Source organism: Oryctolagus cuniculus, chromosome 9 (genome assembly GCF_964237555.1).
Source record: "Oryctolagus cuniculus chromosome 9, mOryCun1.1, whole genome shotgun sequence".
Taxonomy (NCBI): domain Eukaryota; kingdom Metazoa; phylum Chordata; class Mammalia; order Lagomorpha; family Leporidae; genus Oryctolagus; species Oryctolagus cuniculus.
The window spans coordinates 96,906,953-96,922,966 of NC_091440.1; the positions used below are offsets into that span (position 1 = coordinate 96,906,953).

The window sequence follows — 16,014 nt, forward strand, 5'->3', positions numbered from 1 at the left end:
TCGAGTCTAGCAGGCACAGAGTGGGAAATACTGGGTGGTATGACTGGAAAGGGCTGGGCCCTTCAGGATCCCCTGTGGTGCATGCGGCTCTAAGCCGGGCATCTCGGGAGACCGTAGAGCTCCTGAGCCGGCCCTCAGATCCTCAGATTCCCTCAGATGGGAACACTGGCGGTTCCAGAAACTGTTCAGTTTCAGTGGGCAGAACAGGAAGCATTGGTACGCATTTAGAAAGTTGTACACTGTCACTGAGAAAGGCTTATTTCTTTTTATTTTTTCTTTTTTAAAGATTGATTTATTTAGTTTATTTTTATTTATTTGAAAGAGTTACAGAGAGAGGTAGAGGCAGAGAGGTCTTCTATCCACTGGTTCACTCTCCAGATGGCCACAATGGCCAGAGCTGTGCTGATCAGAAGCCAGGAGCTTCTTCCTGGTCTCCCACGTGGGTGTAGGGCCATAGCAGAGAGATGGATTGGAAGAGGAGCAGCCGGGACTAGAACCAGCACCCATATGGGATGCCTGCACTTCAGGCCAGGGCTTTAACCTGCTGTGCCACAGCTCCAGGCCCCCAAGAAAGGCTTAATTCTAATAGTGTCTCTTTCTGGGTGGGGTTCCACAGTATGAATGAACTTCTTTTCTTCAGCGGTGTTGTAGCAAAAGTCGGTGGGATGTCAAGGGCAGCACTCACAGAATGGAGGCAGATCTCTGAGCCCTACCAGCTCTGGCTTGTCTGCAGTTTGGGAGGTGGACACACACTATTTTAGGAGCAGGCTTTGCTTCTGGGACCTCTGTGTTGCCCCTTGACAGCACAGTATTGAGATGATGATGAGCATTTGTCTTCAGTTCTCTTGCTCGCTCTGTGCATCTCAAAGGATAGAAACTAGTCTCTTAGTTCAGTGTGCCACATGCAACTTCTATTTCTTTCCTGTTTGCTGCAACTGGAACTAGCATTGTGGTGTCTTTCTGTGTATAGCTTCACCTCTGTGTGATTCAGGCTGTGTGTGCAGTTGGAGGCTGGTGTCAAGGGGAGAGATGAGCAGGAATTTAGCTTAAACAACCACTGTCTTTATTGTGGTTCTGGAGTTAGAAGACACCGTGTCCTGTAAAAGAATCCTTATTCCTGTGAGCTCAGGAGAGGAGGTTAGCTTTACAGGAAGAAAAGGGCTGAAGACAATAGAAATAGAGAATGAAAGGTGGACTGGTCATTTCAAAGTTACTTTCCTTATAGAGTTAAAACGGGAAATTTTCTTTTTCTTTTTTTAAAGCTATATTTATTTATTTGAAAGTTAGAGCTACAGAGAGAGGAGACACAGAGAGGTCTTCTATCCGCTGGTTCACTCTCCGGATGTCTGTAACTGCCATGGCTGGGCCAAGCTGAAGCCTGGAGCCAGGAACTTCTTCGTGGTCTCCCACATGGTGCAGGGGTCCAAGCACTTGAGCCATCTTCTGCTGCTTTTTCCAGGCCATTACCAGGGAGCTGGATTGGAAGTGGAGCAGCTGGGACATGAACCTGGCTCCCATAATGGATGCTGGCACAGCTTTACCCTGTATGTCACATGATGGCCCCAGGAAATTTTCTTATAGTGCTCAATAGGGCTCCTTCTCTGATTGGCTGCTATGACTTGTGTGTTTCTGAAAAACTGGTCTGTTTCACTTTGATCACCTGGGGTGTAGCATGAATGACTCCATTCTGGAGAGGTCTGGTCTGCTGGGCCTAGTGCAGGAGCTCAGTCTACATTTACAGCCTTCCAGAAGCATTGTTTAACCCTAGTAACTGAATGAATTGATGCCCAGATCTTTATCTAGGCTATTAGGTTCTGCGGCAGGGACTGGTAGCTCAAACTGAGGGCCAATCATGGATCTCCACAGGCTCGTTACATCAGAAATCAGTCTTTCTTTGTATTTTAGTAGGCAGTTGTTCATATTGGAAGGAGAAGAAAATATTCTTTTATGACCCTATACTGAGTCTATGATAGGGAATTTTTGAATGAATAAAATACTCAAAACTGAGAATTTTTCATCTCTTTCATAGAATAATTAATTTAGTTTATTTTTTATAATTTTAGATTCACTTTTTTTTTTTTTTTTTTTTTGACAGGCAGAGTGGACAGTGAGAGAGAGAGACAGAGAGAAAGGTCTTCCTTTGCCGTTGGTTCACCCTCCAATGGCCGCCGCGGCCAGCGCGCTGCGGCCGGCGCACCGCGCTGATCCGATGGCAGGAGCCAGGAGCCAGGTGCTTTTCCTGGTCTCCCATGGGGTGCAGGGCCCAAGCACCTGGGCCATCCTCCACTGCATTCCCTGGCCACAGCAGAGGGCTGGCCTGGAAGAGGGGCAACCGGGACAGAATCCGGCGCCCCGACCGGGACTAGAACCCGGTGTGCCGGCGCCGCTAGGCGGAGGATTAGCCTAGTGAGCTGTGGCGCCGGCCTAGGTTCACTTTTTAAGATTTTTTTTTATTTATTTGAAAGATGAGCTACAAAGAGAGGTTGATACAGAGAGAGAGGTCTTTCATCCACTGGCTCACTCCCCAAATGGCCACAGTAGCTGGAGCTGAGCCAAGCTGAAGCCAGAGCCAAGAGCTTCTTCTGGGTCCCTGACATGGGTACAGAGGCCCAAGGACTTGGGCCATCTTCTCCTGCTTTCTCAGGCCATGGCAGAGAGCTGGATCAGAAGTGGAGCAGCCAGGACTCCTCAGCGCCCATATGGGATGCCACACTGGCCCAACCTAGTTTATTTTTTAAAGGATTGTTTATTTGAAATTTAGAGTTAGTTACAGTGAGGGAAAACCGGAAAGAGAGATCATACATCTTCTCTCTTACTTCCCACATAGCTGCAGCAGCCTGGGCTGGACTAGACTGAAACTCCATCTGTGGGTCTCCCACATGGGTGAAAGGAACCCAAGGACTTGGATTGTTTTCCACTACTTTCCCGGGTGTACTAGTAGGGAGCTGAATCAGAAGTGGAGCAGCTGAGACTTGAACTGGCATCCATATGTGATGTAGGGCTTGCAGGTGGTGGTTTAACCCCCCTGTGCCACAATGCCAGCCCCTAGTTAATGTATTTCATTAATTATTCAAATGAGAATGCACATGGCTGAGAATGTGATATGTATCTGTGTTCAGTGAATGCCAAGTAACATTTTAATTTTAACTTTGAGCACTATCCTCTTTGCTATTCATTTTATATTTATTTGTGTTTTTTTTGTTTTTTTTTTTTTTTTTTTTTCTCCACTAAGTAAAGCTTTCAGGGGCTTGGATGTTACATTATTGCTAAATGTTGTTTTCACCTCACCTTCTTATTAGAGTTCGCTTGTACCTTGAAGTGAGTAGTGGGACCAAAAACGAATGTGTTTATACTTGTGCTGATTTAAAAGTTGTAGGACTGGGGTATTGAAGCTCAGGTGGTCAGCCTGAATGACAGTGGGGAGAAACCCAGGGATCACTGTTTTATTCTGTTCGATCTAGGCTTCTTGACAATAAGTGCATATTTTGACATTCTCTGTGGCTGATAGTGGCTACGTGTTCCATAGTGTGCAACAGTCCCATAAATAGGACTTCATTTGTGACTAGTTCAGAGCACTGGTGGTGTGATCTCATGGGTAGAGGCGGAAGGAAGCATTTGGAGTTTGAGCCTGGTTGAGGAGGGAGTGCTGCAGAGAAGTGGGGAAGCAGAGCTATATCGGGAGCATGTGTGAGCTCTGGAGCCGTGCTGGCTTCTGAGTTCTGGAGAACTGGAACTTGGAGGCTTAGGGGAGACGACCAGGACCAAAATAGCAGACAAAGCCGAATACAATCAGATTAGCGTAATATTGGCAGATTAGCAATGAATCCTTTAGCTACAACTTGTTCTCAGGTAAACCATTCTTGAATTACAGAAGTCTTCATTTCATGTTGACTTTGTATGTCGCAGTTGAGTAAGATTTAAAGGACATATTACTAGGGGAAACCTTATTATTCACCTTATAAAAGGCCCTGTGAAACAGCATTGAATGTTTTGTGAGGTAGATGCAGTCACATCCATCATCAGAACACAGGGGAACGGAAGCCGCGTGTGCGGTGAACGGCTCCGGAGGCGAGAGGTCTAACACAGCTGAGGGGACCTAAAGCTGCCTGGTCCTCCCCTCCCTGGCCCCACTCTTTAAAGGAAAAGACGGTTTTTGCCAGACAGTTTATCCTGGCATAACTTGGGGCTGTGGTGACTCCCCACATTGTGGCTCACTGTAGTTTCACAACGTAGACTTTCCTTGGTTTCTTGTCACTGAATGGTGTAAGGAGTATTGATTTGTTAATAGTATTTTAACCATTAGACCTGAGACCTGGAGGCAGTTCTGATGCTTCCCTGTTGGGGGTGATATTCAGAACCCAAATGAGGAGGGGGAAGTCCATTTTTGATGGGATTTTAGGGGGGATGGGGTCCTTAAAGATCACCTAGTTTATTCCTCTGTACACTGATTTGTTCATCTTTTTAAAAGACTTACTTATTTGAAAGAGTGACAGAGAGAGGAAGAGACAGAGAGGGAGGGAGATCTCCTGCTAGTTCATTCCCCAGATGGCTGCAGCAGCCAGATCTGGGCAAGGCCAAAGCCAGGAGCCCAGAACTCCATCTGGGTCTCCCATGTGGGTGATGGGGACCCAAGGACTTGAGCCGTTATCTGCTGCTTTTCCAGGTGCGTTAAGAGGGAGCTGCAGGGCTGGCACTGTGGTGTGGCAACTAAAGCCACCACCTGTGATGCTGGCATCCCATATGGGTTCCTGTTCGAGTCTCCACTTCCCATTCAGCTCCCTGCTGATGGCCTGGGAAAGCAGTAGAAGATGGCCCAAGTGCTTGGGCCCCTGCACCCACTTCTCACCCAGGACCCACACCTCTCAGATTTATTACCTTTAGGCCAGCGCCGCGGCTGACTAGGCTAATCCTCCGCCTAGCGGCGCCGGCACATCGGGTTCTAGTCCCGGTCGGGGCGCCGGATTCTGTCCCGGTTGCCCCTCTTCCAGGCCAGCTCTCTGCTGTGGCCAGGGAGTGCAGTGGAGGAAGGCCCAGGTGCTTGGGCCCTGCACCCCATGGGAGACCAGGAAAAGCACCTGGCTCCTGGCTCCTGCCATCGGATCAGCGTGGTGCGCCGGCCGCAGCGCGCTGGCCGCGGCGGCCATTGGAGGGTGAACCAACGGCAAAGGAAGACCTTTCTCTCTGTCTCTCTCTCTCACTGTCCACTCTACCTGTCAAAAAAAAAAAAAAAAGATTTATTACCTTTAAAAATGTCTCCCTTATCTCTTTAGATTAGGTCTGCATTGCCTGGTCTGGATTAAGGCTCCACTTCGGTTTCCGGTTTTGGGAAGCCTTCCCTCTGCTGGCTCTCTCCAGTGGCGGACTCCCTCCACGTGCTCAGTTTACAGCACCAGATAGAGCCCTGGTCACAGCAGTACTGCCTGGTTGTTCATGTAAATTTTCTTCTGGAGGACCGACAGGTGCTTGGGGATGCCTGACCCATAACCGAGAGAAGTAGGTGACAATGGAGCAGAGAGAGAGGCACGATGGATGAGGGTGGCCATGGGGATTGCATCCTGAAGGCTAGAGACGATTTGGATACCTGGGAGCTGGAACCGGAGAGGGCATTCCTGGATGGGGGAGTCTCACGACGTGAGTTCAGAGGATGGATGCTACTGGGCATCTGTGCTCCTGGGTGGTTTCTGCAGAGGAGCGCTGTGAGCATCACTCAGCCTAACGACGGGCCAGGCAGGAGCAGGATTAAAATGATGGTGTTGCCTGTTACAAGTGTGTGTCCCCATGCCAACCAGTATCCCACATTAAAGGTCCTTGACCTATAACTTCAGAGGAGTTAAAGATACATTCTTTCAAGTTACTCATTCTTCAAGGCCTTTGTGATTCTTGACGTCGGTTAGAAGTGTTAGTAGCCTGGTAGGAAAGAAAAAGGCACAGTCCACACATGCAGAAGGAGGCAGGCTAATGTGGACGTGAGGCTCTTGGCTCTGCAGTCACACAGACTCTTCCCAGCTGTGTGATCCTGGGCCTGTCTCCTTCAGATCCTGTTTTCTTCATTTCATAATGATGATCTGATGTGAAGTGTTAGCAGCATGCTTGGCCCCGAGTACTGCCTCTGCTAACTAATGGCTGGCAGCGAGAATAGGAATTGCAAAGCCTCTCCCACAAATGGGGCAGTTCATCATGGTGTCCCCCAGAGGGAGATTTCACATGTGACTCTTCAGCAGGGCCATCCAGAGAGTCCTGGGTGCAGTCAGGAGAGTAACTGCCTCTGAAGTGAAGTGCACGCCACCATTATTCCTGAGGTGATCCCATCAATCAGAGGATCCGGTGCAGGCAGAGTGAGACCTGGGTGACCCGGCACCCAGGGATACTTCTCTGTGTTTCCAAGTAAGGTGTTCACTTGGGCAAATTACTTCGGGAAAAATTTTGTTTCCTCTGCATCAACTAGAGCTTGCTCTGCAGCTGTTCCTAAGGCAGAGCAGAAAACTCTGTGTGCTTTCCATTTAAATGAGCAAAATGGGACATGTGTGAAAGTCTAAAAGAAGCTTTTTAGACTTTCCACTGGGTGATGGCGGTCTTAACCGTGTAGGCTGTCAGAATCTGCTGACCTGCATGTAGCTCTTAGGGGTTGAGACCCAACATTGCCTTTCCTTCGTACTGAAATCGCACCGTTTCTACATTCCTGTGTCTGGACCCCTCTTCACGAGGCTGTAGGCACACCTGCCCGCTGCTGGGCAGCCAGACTCTACTTTCTTGTGCCCACCTTGTTGTATTCTGATTACCTGCATGGAGCTGCTCCCACCCAGGCTGAACGGTGTCTTCTCCCTCATTTCGCATGTTTGAAGGAGGACTAACTCACAAGACCTTTGGTGCTGAACGCATGAATGCCCATTCACGGAATTTTTCTTGCCCATTCTTCCCAAGTAAACCATAACTCTGAATAGGGAACTATATCATACATTTTGTCACCTCAAAACTATAGCACATTGGTAAACAATATTTATCAGATTGTTGTCTAGTCTTGCTGTGAATATCCAGTATCTGGAAACATTTTAGAGGTCTTTTGGGCAGTATCAAGTTTTTGCTACTGTTTTTTTCCCCACTGGTACTGTTAAAATATTTATAAAATTATCAAGATTTGTATTGAATTTAAATATTGCTGTGGGAAAAATTAATAGAAAACTCTTATTAGGTACAGTTTTTATGGGAATGATTATATTATTCAGGTCATTGTGTGGACACGAACAAAATGTTCAGTGTATGTATTGTTGTTGAGTAAATGAAGTGAGTAGCTCAGTTGAATATACCTATAATATACTTGACTTTTTGTTTTTCTGCTCTTTGGTTGTTATTTACTGAGTTGTTGCAGTTAATTTCAGAAGTGATTCCAGGATAAGTAGTTAGAATTATGTAGGAATTCACATACCTCATTAGCTCCTTGTTTGAGCTAACTAAAAAAGGACTAGTTCTGGGATTAGAGCTCTACCAATAAATTTGTTCAAATGTGAAAATTAAATGGAAGACTTTTTGAAGACTTGAATGTGGCTTGCCTACCAATATTTAATGTCTTTCTTTTTCTTTCTAGTTTTAATTTTGATTGCTGTCACTACTAATATCTGAGCCAAAAGTGGTAATGCCACCTGAGGGAAATCGCTGAGACCCCCTGAGTCAACAACTACCTGGTAAGAATGTGCGTGTTCTACCTTTAAAGCCATTTAATTGCTGTAGCATTGAAGCTTAGGAATTTAATTGGAAATAGAATGGTGCAACATGTTAATTTTTTAAAATTAAATATTTGGTGTTAATATATTTTAGTGTATAAATATTAGATTCTAGTTAATAATTAAGGACTTTTAAAGATTAAAAAAGCCTTGATATATACTTATTAAACTGAGTTCTCATTTTCCACCCTTTATTTTTTATCCATTTACTGTTTATTTTCTGTGGTTTAGCTTGTTCTGTTATCTGTTTGATATCATCTGAATTTTCCCAAGAGTGAATATGATAAATATTATAAGTGAAGGTTTAAAAACTTAGTTGATTTTACTATATATATATATTTTTTTTTTGACAGGCAGAGTGGATAGTGAGAGAGAGAGTGAGAAAGGTCTTCCTTTGCCGTTGGTTCACCCTCCAATGGCTGCCACGGCTGGCGCGCTGCGGCCGGCGCACTGCGCTGATCCGAAGGCAGGAGCCAGGTGCTTCTCCTGGTCTCCCACGGGGTGCAGGGCCCAAGCACTTGGGCCATCCTCCACTGCACTCCCTGGCCATAGCAGAGAGCTGGCCTGAAAGAGGGGCAACTGGGACAGAATCTGGCGCCCCGACTGGGACTTGAACCCCGTATGCCGGCGCCGCTAGGTGGAGGATTAGCCTAGTGAGCCGCGGCGTGGCTGATTTTACTATAATTTACTCTAAACTGAGGTGGGGGTGGTTCCAACACTGTCTGAAATGAGGTTTTGCATTATTTATGGATTTCCATGTTCTGTACTCTGTGGGGTAAATAAGGAGCAAGAAGTCCCAGCAGACCTGGAGGGCCTAGTGTTAGTGTCCCTGTCCTCGTGAGCAAATTGCTGCGTGTCTTACTCATATTCTAGAGCTGCAGAAATCTAATGAGGTGATGTGTGGGGCATTTCCGTTCCTTCCCTTCCCCCACCCCAATCTGTGTCTGCTTTTGGATGGGTAGAGAGAGTCACCAGTCTTTTGGTTTTGAGTGGCATTGAGATAGAACATAAGGTAGGGAAAGGTTGCTAACCCAGAAGCTGGCGCCTGATCAGCCTTCCTCACTTTGACCTTGGTGAACGGAATTTGATTTCCGTACTTTCACTTTACAGGTAAGTTTTTAGGGACATCTGTGAAATTAAGATAGAAATTGGTATCAGATATCTGGGAATTCCCCATGTATTTTGAAATGCATTGTCACATTTTAAAAACCTATGGGTCAAAGGGGAAGTCACGAGGGAAATCAGAAGATATTTTGAATTGAATGAAAATGAAAACGCATCAAAGCAGAGGATATAAAGCACTACTCTAAGGAGGAATTTATGGTGTTAAATTCTTATTTTGGAAAACAAAAGTTTTGACATGGTGACCTATGCTTTCACCTTAAGAAATCAGACACTGATGTGGAAATTAAAATCTAGTACAGAAGGAACTGATAAAAAGAAGAAATCAATACATGGAAAACAAAAGAAAAAAGGGGGAAAGATCAAGTGAATGCAAAAGCAGGTTCTTTGATGGGGTAAAATTGGTGAACCCACAGCCAGCCTAATCCAGAACTAAAAAAGAAGAAACAGAAGTTCCTGTTATCAGAGAATGTGAGGTCATTAAAACAGATCCTACAGATACTTACAGGATAATAAGGGAATATTATGAACCACTTAGAATTAGCACTTTTGGTAAGCCAAATGGACAGATTACATCAAAGACACAAGTTACCAAACCACACTCAAGAAGAAGTGCAACTGTCATTCAAGACATTGAGTGTGTAATTACAGACCCTCCCACAAGGACAGCTCTGAGCTCACATGGCCTTACTGCTGAATTCTGCCCAAGCTGAAAAACAATTATATACAAACTTCTCAGAAAACAAATGGAGGGAAACGTGAACTTACTTAGTGAGGCCACTATTGTCCTGCTACAAAAAAACAAAGATATTATTTAATAAAATTCTAGCAAACTGAATACAGTAATATAAAAGAGACAATACATCATGCCCAAGTGTCTTTTATTCCAGGAGTGCAAGATTGCCTCAGTAGTTGAAAAATAAGTGTAATTCACAGTATTGACAGAACGAAAATAATTTTAAGAACTCCTGTGATCATCTCAATAGATACAGAAAAACATCTAACTGTATTCCTCATCCATTCGTGATAAAAACCCCGAAACACAGGAATAGAAGGAAAACGTCAGGAAAATGGGAATGAAGGCAGCTTCCTTGGAAAACCTCCAGCTAGTTTTAGAATTGTTGGTGGAGGACTAAATGTTTTCACCTAAAATGAGGAGCAAGGCAAGGAGAGCCACTCTGTTGTTCCTGTCCTGCACTGTACAGAAATCCTTGTCAGCGCAGACAGGGAAAGAGGCAATCAGTGGAATCCAGAATGTCCTTCGTAAGGGAGCCTGAGGAATGTAGGTACCTCCTTGCATCCTTGCGGTCTGTGATGAGAGGAGAGGGCAGGGGGAGATGAGAATGGGTGCTGAATGCCAGCCGACCCCGTCTACAGCCTGTGTGTGTGTGCGCGCGCGCGCGTCGGGGTGGGGTGGGGGTTGATCTGAATCTGGAAATCCTGCAGGCCAGGCAGCATCACTTGTGATTTTAAGTCACTGTTTTCTTTAAAGTCAAAAGTGAGCGTCTGTGATTGAGAGATCTTATGTGGGCATTTTTTTCCTTTCTGCTTACATGAGGGGTGTTTAGCAAGTGCCTGGAAGGTGCATATTATGATGAAACCATGCATGGGTTTAAAAAAAATTTTTTTTTGCAGCAAAATAAATTTTCTTCTTAATTCCATTTTTCACAAACTTTCTGAAGTACCCTTGTACTGGGAAAGGCATCTGTGGTCATTGAAAGGTATGCATTGGTTTAAACTCTATTAAATGCTCTTTTTAAAAAAATTAATTTATTTATTTGAAAGAGTTACACAGAGAAAAAGGTCTTCCATCCGATGGTTCACTCCCCAAATGGCTGCAACGGCCAGAGCTGCGCTGATTTGAAGCCAGGAGCCAGGAGCTTCTTCTGGGTTTCCCAAGCGGGTGCAGGGGCCCAAGGACTTGGACAATTTTCTATTGCTTTCCCAGGCCATAGCAGAGAGCTGGATGGGAAGTGGAGCAGCTGGGACTAGAACTGGTGCTCATATGGGATGCAGGCGCTTCAGGCCAGGGCGTTAACCCGCTGTGCCATAGCACCAGCCCTGCTCTGTGTTTTTTTTTTTTTTTTTAAACTTAAAAGAGATTTTCGAAACAAGGTGAAAAGGTCCTTAAATTCTGAAAGGACAAACAAAATTGCTTTTTAAATGTATTACAACAGTATTTAGCTTTGGGTGAGTTAACATTGTTTTGTATACCTGCTGTCTATTGCCTTGACTGTATTGACATGTTTGGTATAATAATGTAAGCCATCTATGCATACTGATTTCAGCTCAGTGATTTTCAGTTATTTGCTTGTTTTCGTGATGGGTGGCAGCAGATAAGGAAATATGAGTTCCAGTGTCACCTTCCGGGGATAGTTATGTGGTAACACATCCAGTAACTCTGGATGGTTTTATTGGAATTACTTCTAAGTCCCTCATAGTAAAAGTCTTGCAAGCCTGAATAGAATGCTTTGACATTTAAACTAATGTATGATACAGTAATGTGTGCCTGTCCATTTTAATGACCATTACTGACCTCAGGAATCAGTACTGAGTACTTGGCATGGTGTAAGGGTGAGTAGGGAGGTACACTCAGCAGTTGTTAATAGATAACCTTTAGCTGAAATTCAAAATCATGCAGGCATCTGCTGTTGTGCCAAATCCACTTAAATCCTTCAACCTCAGTTCCTGGAGCTGGGAAAGGAGGGTAATAATGCTGGCACATGTTTGAGGCACTGGAAGTATTTTACTCAGAGCATCTCACGGACAGTGGGCTCTCAGAGGGGGACTCCAGGAGCTTTGTTGCAGAAGCACTGTAAGATGTTGGTATCTGATAGAACTGTTTTTAAATATATACTCTTAACTGATTATGTGAATTTGGCTAAGTTACTGAACCATTTCCCTTTCTTAAATGGGCACAGTACCAAACTCTAAAGTTGTAATGGGAGATAAACGACATAATGGATATAACACCCTTCGTGAACTGTTTCTGTGTTTCACCATTTAACCAGTGGACTACTGTTAACTTTATGATTTTGATTTTTAGAGTTGATTTTCTTCCTTCCTTTTTTAGATTTTTGTTATTTATTTGAGAGGTAGAGTTACAAACAGAGAGTCTAACATCCACTGGTTCACTCCCCAGATGGCCACATCTGGAGCTGGGCCTATCTGAAGCCTGGAGCCTCCTCCTGGTCTCCCACGTGGCTGCTGGATCCCAGACACTTGGGCCATCTTCCACGCTTTCCCAGGCCATAGCAGAGAGCTGGATCAGAAGAGGAACAGCTAGGATATGAACCAGCACCCATATAGGATGCCGTGCCACAGGCGGAGGCCTAGCCCGCTATGCCACAGTGCCGGCCCCTAGAGTTGATTTTCTATACAGTTACCAGAAGTCCTGACTGATCCTCTTGATCACTATCTGTCTCAGGGTTTGTTCAGAACAATGGAGCTGAGAGGATGCCAGGGTGGGATGTATTGAGACTAAGTGCAAATTTGAAATACATTGATATCTAATGTTTCTCTTCCTGCTTTTGTGGCTGGTAGAATTAGGAATAGAAAACTAAAATAACCAATTAATTTATGTTAACTTTATTTCATGAACACAGTTTCTAGTTGACAGAAGGAATGCCAGCAGGATATTTCTTGTAGGGACCCAAGTTTGGTTGTGCACATGCCATGGAGCTGTCAGTAGATCACACAGCCTTGTTGACCTTACCCTGTTCTGACCTTACCCTGTTTTGTTACGTTTGTTCTGGTGAAATTGCTAACACTTGGTCATGGTTGATCATCATCAGCAGACATTTGGTGATATCATAGGGTTCCATTTGATATTTCAGGGTATAGGGACATTTTTCTTTACACACTTCTCAAATCATTGTTTTGTATTTTAGAATTCGTTGTTTTCCTCTAGAATTTCAGTTTATTTTGAGGGTATTTTGGATTTTCCTTCGTAATTTATGCTGTGACTGTCATTCTCACATAATTGATAAAAAGAAGTAAGGCAGAGAAAAATATGTGATAGATATTTCTTTTTTAAAGATTCATTTGTTTCTTTGAAAGGCAGAATTATAGAGAGAGATCCTCCATCAGCTGGTTTACTCTCCAAATGGCCACAATGACCAGGCCTTGGCCCAGCTGGAGCCAGGAGCTTCATCCAGGTCTTCCATGTGGGTGCTACAGCCCAAATACTTGGGTCACTTTTTTCTGCTTTCCCAGGTGCATTAGCAGGGAGCTGGACTGGAAGTGAAGCAGCCAAGACTCAAACCAGAGCCCATATTGGATGCTGGTGGCAACTTAACCTGCTATGCCACAATGCCAGTCCGTTCATTCATTCATTCATTCATTTAGTTATATTTGAAAGGTTGAGTGACAGAGAAAGAGAGACAGAGAATGAGATATTCTGTGTGTTGGTTCATTTCCAAATGGCTGCAATAGCTCCTGGAACTCATCTGGGTCTCCATGTGGGTGGCAGGGGCCCATGTAATTGGGGCATCTTCTGCTACTTTCCCAGGCATATTATTGACAGGGAGCTGAATCCGAAGTAGAGCAGCTGGGACTCTAATCAGCGCTGTGATATGGGATGCTGGCATCACAGGCAGTGGCTTAACCTGCTGCACCTCAATGCCAGGCCCTGTCATAGATTTTTTGTGATAAAAAGAGGAGAGGGGTCAGTATTGTAGTACAGTGGGTTAAGCCATTGCTGATGAGGCCAGCATCCCATATCAGAGTGCTGATTTGAGTCCTGGCCACTCTGCTTCTAGATCCAGTTTCCTACTAATGAGCCTGGCCCAAGTACTTGGGCCCTTGCCACCTGTGTGGGAGATACAGATGGAATCCCTGCTCCTGTCTTTGACCTGACGACCCAGCCCTGGCTGTTGTGGGCATTTTCTCATACCCAGAAATTAAAACGCCAGTAGAAAGACTGTTCTCAGTAGACATGGGGCGGGGGCTAACACTGCATGCCCCACCCTGTAGCATCAGGCCTGGCACACTCCACACACACTACAGGATGGAAGGATGAAGTTCTCTCAGGCAGTATTCCATTATTATGTTTTTTAACGACTTGATCTTTGCTACATACAGATAACCTCAACAATTACATAGTAAGTGTCCTGGGCGTGCGGGGAGACAGTCTAATGTGGGGGGAAGGGGCTCAAAGCAGGCTTCTGTTCCAGAACTTGCCGTCATTTATCTCTAATCTCCCATACCTACCTTTAAATTGACTTTTCTATCCTGTGTTATGTCCATTTTAGTTTGGATTTTTTAAGTCAAATAAATTGTTTGCATTAGATGTGAGATATTTTAAAATATGTTCATATTTTATCTCTAAGTCCCTTTAAGCCCTGGTAACCACAAAACCAGACAAGACACATTTGGGTCTGTACAATATATTTTATAGTTGAGCCAATCTGTTTTATATTCCTTTGTTGAACAGACATTCAGATACAGGTTACTAACCCAGGAACCTTAAAGATGCTTTCACCAGGAACTATTTTCCTTTCCTGTATTGATGATCCTGAAAAAGCTAGCTACTTAAATACTATTTTTTTAAAAAAAATTCTTGGAATCTCTGAGATTTAGATGAACTCCTTTATTTTACAAACATTAAGACAAAGTGATCCAAGCTCTCCCAGATCATGGAAAGGACAACATTGGACTTCAACTCCCACTTGTGCACTGCCAGCCTACCCCCATTTGTAAATAGATCAACTAGATAAGGCTCCTTCATTTCTCCGTCTTAACAGGATATACAGGCAGCCATGGTAGAGAAAACTGTCTGCTCAGTATCCAAGTAACCTTTGCCTTCTAGTACAATGCTTCAATGCTTCCTCCCCCCTCTATCCCTGCAGGTTCCTCCCAATTTCTGACTCTCCAAGCACCTGACCATTGGCCACGAATAGTCAGCTCTGACGGGAAAGTATGGAGTTGGTCTATATCTGCAGGGCTCCATTGATATCAGACATGTATTATCTTATTAGATGGTTTTTATCTGCTCCCTCAACCCCTAAGAACCCTCTTGTTACTCAGTGTGTGTCCCCCATCTCACTGGTTTGTACTTTCTGGCTACAACTGTTCTGTGACTAAGCCCCATTATAAGCTGAAAAAGCACTGGATTCACCTCACCTACGAAACATCCTAGTTTAACAGCACAGCACACTGTCCAGTCCTGGCTGTTTACCCTCATGATCGTGGGGCCAAGTGGGAGCTGCCACTGCCCAGCATCTGCAGGAAGACTAGACTACCCAGCACTAGCCCAGGAAACCACCAAATTCGAAGCAGCAGCTGTTTACATCCTATCCTATTTCACAGGCCAGGGAAGCATTCTGTCTACATCTCCAAGAACCGTAATTCAGTACAAACCTGATTACTCAAATTCCACTTGATGTCTGCCAGGCAGCCGTAAGTTTAAGATGAGAATATACACCTAGTGTGAAGCAGTATGGTTATGCTTCACCTAGGTGAAGCAGTATGGTTATGAAAGGAAAACTGAAGAGTACCTCAGGTTTAACACAATCTTTGCGACAAAGAACAATCCTTTCCTCAACTTGAGATTGGCTAATAGGTAGTTAGGAGATCCCCATGGATTTTGGGGTGTAAAATATTTGCTTCCTTCCCAAAACATTATCTTTAGCAAGAACACATAGGCCGTCCTCCTCCTTTCTCCAGACTTACCATGAGAACAGCAAGGGAGCTCTTGAGCTTAGGCCTTATTGTGAAAACAACTTATCTACCCCACTCTTGCAGACCTGACAGGATGAGAATTGTTAATCAGGCCTTTTGATGGTTTTGGTACTCACCTGGTAACTGAATGCCAATCTGATTGTCAAGTTGTTTTTTTTTTTCCCCCTTCAAAATTGTACTTAGAAACCTAAATGCTACAAGGCCTTTGGGTTATTTCCTCTCTTGGAAGCCCCCACTCCATTCCGCTCTGGCTGGAGGTCTGTGACTCTAATAAATACTCTTAAATCTAAAAAAAAAAAAAAAAGAAAAGATGGCAAGTTCTGGAACAGAAGCCTGCTTTGAGCCCCTTGCCCCCACATTAGACTAAGTCTCTCCACACGCCCAGGACACTTACTATGTAATTGTTGAGGTTATCTGTATGTAGCAAAGATCAAGTCATTAAAAAACATAATAATGGAATACTGCCTGAGAGAACTTCATCCTTCCATCCTGT

General features: G+C 44.5%; 1 protein-coding gene across 15 annotated transcripts in view; it reads left to right on the forward strand.

Moving 5' to 3' along the window:
- Positions 1-16,014, forward strand: part of WASF3 (WASP family member 3) — a 135,228-nt gene that overhangs the window by 56,507 nt on the left and 62,707 nt on the right. For 8 of the 15 annotated variants that reach the window (XM_070049193.1, XM_051850739.2, XM_070049188.1 and 5 more), the window contains one exon: positions 7,583-7,679. The gene's annotated coding sequence lies outside the window, so the exon portion shown is untranslated. Of the gene's footprint in view, positions 1-5,270; positions 5,494-6,014; positions 6,385-7,582; positions 7,688-16,014 lie in introns of those variants that run through there. The other 7 variants (XM_017343455.3, XM_070049198.1, XM_070049196.1 and 4 more) reach the window with 5 other exon arrangements.